Source organism: Lathyrus oleraceus, chromosome 4 (assembly GCF_024323335.1).
Source record: "Lathyrus oleraceus cultivar Zhongwan6 chromosome 4, CAAS_Psat_ZW6_1.0, whole genome shotgun sequence".
NCBI lineage: Eukaryota > Viridiplantae > Streptophyta > Magnoliopsida > Fabales > Fabaceae > Lathyrus > Lathyrus oleraceus.
The window spans coordinates 284,100,597-284,106,893 of NC_066582.1; the positions used below are offsets into that span (position 1 = coordinate 284,100,597).

The window sequence follows — 6,297 nt, forward strand, 5'->3', positions numbered from 1 at the left end:
TCAAATAAATGTTAGAGTTGATATCGAAGTAATTTTAATGAATTATAGATTAATTTGATTTTAAGTTGGTTTTTTGCTGATTTGTTATTATTATTTGAATTGATATTTAGATTAGTCTTGGATCATTCCTAAAAAATCCATATCCATTTTTTTATAATCAAACCAATAACTCAACTGGGTTACTGTGGTTAGTACATTGCGAGTTGGTGCTTACACCTCCAATTTGGAAGAAGGCATGAAGATTCATGAATTGGCACGCATTTGCAACAGGCTGGTGTGCATTCTTTTATGCTAAACCGCTAAAGATTGACCCATGTAAAGAAAAATGACTGAGAGTGGCATAAAGCATTTACATTTCTACATGCTAAGCACGTCATATTTTATTCTTAAGCCTCTGTGGGAAAAGAATATGTGGCAACAAAGACATTTAGTTGCATATCTTAAAAAAATCCATCCATATGAACTTCATTGTATAACCGTGCACCTTTTGGTCTAGTTTTTTTTTTAATGGCAAAATAATATATTAAAAAATTTGGGAATAAAGATCTCAGTATTGTACAATAATAGTGATATCAGAAAGCACAAAGATGTACTAGATTGAGCTCACTAAAACGAAGATAACACATGATACAACAAAAACATCCTAAAAGCAAGTTGCAACAGCGGCTCCAAAACCGAGCAGAAGCAAGGTCTGGCCGAAGACGCCGACATGAAATGCGAGCCTTCCAAATGCAAACGCGGAAAAAAACTAAAATCTCTTCTGCAAAACTAATCCAGCCGGCAATACGAATACACTTCGGCTCCATTCCAGGATTCATGAATTCCATTGAGCAGATTGTATATTTCCTGATTTTGATTAAAGTGTCAATGAAGCTGCTAAATTCAGATATCGGAGTAAGAACCAACTTAACTACGACAATTAACAATTAGAGCCCCTGGAGTTGTTAGCCATAACCAGCTTACCGGTTCATTGGTTGGTGGAGCTGAGCTACCGGTTTTCCAAAACTTGAAGGTGTTGGATCTCAGTTATAACCAATTGAATGGTGAATTACCTGGATTCTATTTTGTTTACGATCTCCAAATCCTTAAGCTTAGCAACAATAGATTTTCAGGATTTATTCCAAGTGGCTTACTTGAAGGAGATTCTTTGGTTTTAACTGAACTTGATTTGAGCACCATACAACCTGGTCCATAACCGATCACACCAGCCATAACCTGCAAAAATTAATTACATTGGTCATTATCAAAACCACTTCTCAACTTCTAACCGAATGAACAATTGAATTTCTAACTAATTCACAATTCAGCCTCCATTCAAGCTTACAAACTTTAAAGACATCAACAGGGCATATACTGTCGCATTCAACCATGCGTTTGAGAGCTAAGGGTACCTGCCAAATGTTTGAGTATTCGAGCCTCCTTTGCAGGCGCGTTTTAACTGTTTCCGCTGTGACAAATGTACTTACATTACCATCCCATTACATCTTAAAACGGTGGACAAAATGCCTCAAAGCTGCTGTTGCCTGCGACAAAGGTTGCAGCTATGCATAGTCTAACCTCGGTGTCTTGCTTCAACTATCCGAAGAACTACCACAAGCTTAAGAATCCAGAGGAGCATGAACGGTTATTGCGAGAAATTCCTGTAGTTATTGCAAAAAAAAAACCAGAATCAGCATCATTAAACAAGTGCAAAGTAACTAAATCCAACCTACCTTAATAAGCGACAAAACGGCGGCAAGAAGAAGCAACTTTCTTCGATCAATCTTGTGCCCTCCCACTGCGAATCATGTCAAAGCCACCCTGATTTCTATAAGGATGAATAAGTCTGAGATGAGCTCAAGGTATTTGCACTTCACGATGCCTGCAGGTCCACCTCTAAAACCATGCAATATGCTTCCTTTTGCTCTATCTTGAAGGTAATCGAGAATTCCAGAAATCGCATTGTGACTTCCAGGAGCTTGACCACCCGACAAAACCACACCGAGTTCACTGCAGTAAAAAAAACAACAAAACAATTAGCAAAACAAGGAATCTATGTGGAGGCGCATTTGTTTAATCCACCGCCTGTTTCACTAGCCATGAGTCTCAAAAAAAAATCTTGGAGAAAAGGCCGAATATGCGTGGAGTAGAGTTAAATCTATAATTCCTTATGGACGGGAAGCTCAAGTTAGCAGTGATGTGAAAAGACCTTGGTTGTCGAATCGAAGAGTTGGATGCCTCGGTTATATGGTTATGGTTTGAAGGATTCTAGCGCTGTTGTTGGCGTGGCAAAATGGATTCCTCATTTGTATGATAACAATAGTGACTACATATGTTGCTATTACAATGATCCTACCGGCACAGCAGAGAAAGTTGTTGACAAAGAGAATGTTGGCGGACAAATTACGGCAAAACTAACAGTCGAAGGAAAAACAGAAATTTCTCGAGGCTCATGGTTTGGAACAATGGATAGCCTTCTGTGCTTAATTATTTCAGGAAATATATCTATGAAAACCTTCAGTAATTTCTCCACATCATCTGTCTTATACAGCCAACAAGGAACAACATTAAGTACCGATTCTCACCCAAACCATAACAGTCACTTTTACTCTGAATATTCACTGCAGTAAAAACATAGCCATCTGCAAAGCGTTAAAAATCCATAAATTTCCCAATTTGGGATTAATACAAAAGCGATTAGAAAAAGCTAAGTTCAAAATACCTTTTCAAATTGCAGCATCAAACAGGACCAATCCAATACTGAACACAAAAAAAAGTGTTTTGGCAGAAACCTCTTTTGATCTCTAGAGACCAAATTCGAAACCCTAGCCTGTGAGGATAAAAGGGGAAGACGAAATCAAAGGGAGGCGGATTGAAAAAACGGGCCAAACAGAAAACCCTAAATCAAAAAAAATCAATCAAGAACAAACCTTTTGAAGAGGCGAAAGGGGGGAGGTTTGAATCTTCATCGTCTCCGTAGTTTTCGCAAAAGGTGAGCCTTTTTTCTTCTTGTTTCTCTTTAAACCTTGGACCTTTGCGTTATAGGGTGAGAGAAGTGGAGAGCGGCAGTGGGTGAGAGAGGTGAGTTAGAGTGAATGAGAGAGAGCGGCGGTGAGTGAGAGAGGTGAGTTAGAGTGAATGAGAGAGAGCGGCGGTGAGTGAGAGAGTGAAGGCTGAGAGTGATACTGAGCCAGTGATGAGCGTGATGCTCTGATATGAATGTGATGTTTGTTATTGTGAACGTAAACCCACGATTTGTTTTCAATAGCTTATTTGCATAAGCGCTTCTCACCTTGAGTTATTTTCGTAGCTTATTTGCATAAGCATTTTTAGGTTTAGAGTAGAATAATATTGGTTTAGAATATTAGATTTTTTAGGATATAATTAGAAATTTAAAATTAGATTTAGTTTTAGAGTAGAATAATATTAGTTTAGAATATTAGATTTTTTAGGATCATAATTAGGAGTTAATCTGATTAATTAGTTTTTTTTTAATTTTGATTAGCTTAATTAGGTATAATTAGGGTAGACCAACAGTTTTCTATTTATTAGTTTTTTTCATTTTAATTCTTTTATTTATTTATTTATTTTGATTTATATATTTAAATTAATATTAAAATAACAATTAGTTGGTAAGTGGTCTGGTGGAGAGGAGTGGTGTCTAGGTCTTTAGTGTAGTGGGTTCGATTCCCCTATGCGTTGTTTTTTCTCTTTTAACATTTTCTTTTATATTTATGCTTTATTACTCATAGTTTTTTTATTATGGTTTAATAATATAGATTTGTTTTTTCTTTTAATTGCATCATGTGTTCGAAACCATTTTAAACTATAAAAATCATACTTTTCTCGATTTAATATCGAGCCCATTTTCCATACCCTTGTAAGTCGATTGCTTTTAAGCATCGCCATCAACCTCACATAGCTTACTCTTGGGCTTTCTTACAATGAGCCGGTTCTCTTGCACTTACACTCATATTTCGCATCATTTTATTGTTTGGGCCTGATTTAATTATTTCATGATTTTTGAATCCCCATTTGACCAAATGTACCCCACTTCCCCAATGTGTATATAATTTTGTATTTGTTTTATTTCTCTATTTTAGATACTAACACAAGATTAGAATCCACCATTTCTAGAAAATACAAAAAAATATGACTCGATCCAACGTCGAGTATTTTCTCAATAAACAAATCAACTCATTTCTCCCTCCTATTCCATTCCATTTCTTTCAAACTTTCATCAAACGCTTGATTCAACGTCAAGCCATTTTCTCTAATAAAAAACTCAAAAATATTAATCCCTATCTAAACACTTTTTCAATAAAGATGGAAGTGGAACGTGGTGTATACCACGCACTCCTGAGACTAGGATTCGAGATGTATATCTCGCCAATCCTAGCTCTCGCCATCATCTAAATTTATCCACTTTGCTCTCTCAAACACTCATTCAAATTTCTCTTAAACGTCCATCAATACTTGATCTAGGGTCAAGTCATTTTCACAACAAAAACTCAAAATACCTAATTCTTATTTAACACTTTCTCAATAAAGGTGGAAATGGAACATGGTGTATACCATGCACTCCTGAGGTTAAGATTCGAGACGTATGCCTCGCCAATCTTAACTCTCGCCATCGCCTAAAATTGTCAATGCGGTTTCTTCAAACCCTTTCTCAATCAAATTCCAAAAATACCTAATTCCTATCTTAACCTTTTCAATAAAGATGGAAATGGAACATGGTGTATACCATGCACTCCTGAGGCTAGGATTCGAGATGTATATCTCGCTCATCCAAGTTCTCGCCATCACTCAAAATACATCCAACCAATCAAACTTTTTCTCGCCGCCGTGCGATTAATCAAAAACCTTTTTCATAAACGAAAGGTATCTTGTCTTAAGTGATACAAAACAAAGTTTCGGCCACGATTGTTGAGTAGAGATAATGACGCTTTTCCGAATGTAGATTTATAAATCCGTTCGATGTGTGGTATGCGTCCACTCCTCATCTGTTTTGGGTAAAACAATATTTTCGTCGATTAATACAGGATAACTTTCGCTAAAATCGACTAACAAACAAATATTTTTCTACCCAGAACTACGTAAGCCTTGATTTCTCTTTTGAGATACGTAGGAGCGGGATTTTTAAATCTTGTCAGGCCCACTAATAAAAAACTTAGGTTTAGTCCTTCGTTAAAAAATCCAAAAACATTTCCTCTCTCTTATATTCTTTCTTTCCCACCTAATAACTTGAAAAGCCTAACATTTCAAACTAACATTAACGCACACAACTGACCTAATGGTTCCCGTTGAGTACAACGGACGTGAGGGGTGCTAATACCTTCCCCTCACGTAATCGACTCCCGAACCCTGATATTGGTTACGATGACCATATCTTATCCTTTCTTTTGTCTTGGGTTTTATCGATATTTCCCCTTTCCTTTTTAGGAATAAATAAAGTTCGGTGGCGACTCTGTTCAGTCCATCATTGCGAGCGTGCGATCGCGCTTCGCTTTGTAGTCGTATCCCTATTTTTTTCGAGGTGCGACAGCTATGCTTCATTATAAACTAACCTAAAGGCGCCTAAAGCTCTGCAGAAATCAATTCCCACCCATACCAAAGGAACTAAGTTCATATTTCTTCAAAATTTCAGATCTGAAATTCAATTGAATTTGGTTGAATCTTCATATCTAAAGTTCCTAAACCTTCATCATGTAGTCCATTTAAGTTCTGTTTGGCAAAAGGAACTAAGGAAAGTGACTCAAAGCTTCACAATTCAAAGGTGTTCATCAACTGGTTTTTTCTTCAAAACTCCTTATTCTTTGATCTGTTGGCCTTGATATTGTGTTGTCTGAAGTCCTCTCTATAGAGGCATCATTGCTGTATGCTCAATTTTCAAAATCAAGCAAGTTCATGATGAACACCATCAAGCTTCCATCTCTGATTTCTCTCTTAATAGGAATCTAGAGTGTAAGTGAGTGGTATAGGAGTGATGTACATCACTTCCTCTTTCGATTGATGCTTAGATCGTCCATTTTGGTGAGCGTTTGAACCTCTGTGTTTTTTTGCCCTCGCCGGAACTCACCGGAGAAGACGGTGGCGCTGGCCACCGTCTCTTTGCCAGATCAAATCTGGATCATTGGATGAGATCTCCAGATTTAATCACAGCCTTCCATTGTTATGACTTTTATTTAATGTCCATGTGATGCACTTGACTGAGGACTTTGGTAGGCGCGCGCTTGTGGAGCGTCTGATCAGCCACGTCAATTAATGAGGCTTGATCAGATGCCTCTCCTTTTTTCTGATTTTATTAATTTCCAT

At 37.2% G+C, this 6,297-nt stretch overlaps 1 long non-coding RNA gene across 2 annotated transcripts; it reads right to left on the minus strand.

Moving 5' to 3' along the window:
* Nucleotides 1-496: 496 nt before the first annotated feature.
* LOC127075128 (uncharacterized) lies at nucleotides 497-1,862 on the minus strand. Of its 2 annotated transcripts, none has more exons than XR_007786223.1 (4): nucleotides 1,713-1,862; nucleotides 1,392-1,640; nucleotides 964-1,215; nucleotides 497-873 (listed from the first exon to the last, which is right to left on the minus strand). It is a non-coding gene; the product is annotated as an uncharacterized LOC127075128 (long non-coding RNA). The 2 variants fall into 2 exon arrangements; XR_007786222.1 differs by having other exon boundaries at nucleotides 498-846; nucleotides 1,053-1,215.
* Nucleotides 1,863-6,297: the final 4,435 nt, after the last annotated feature.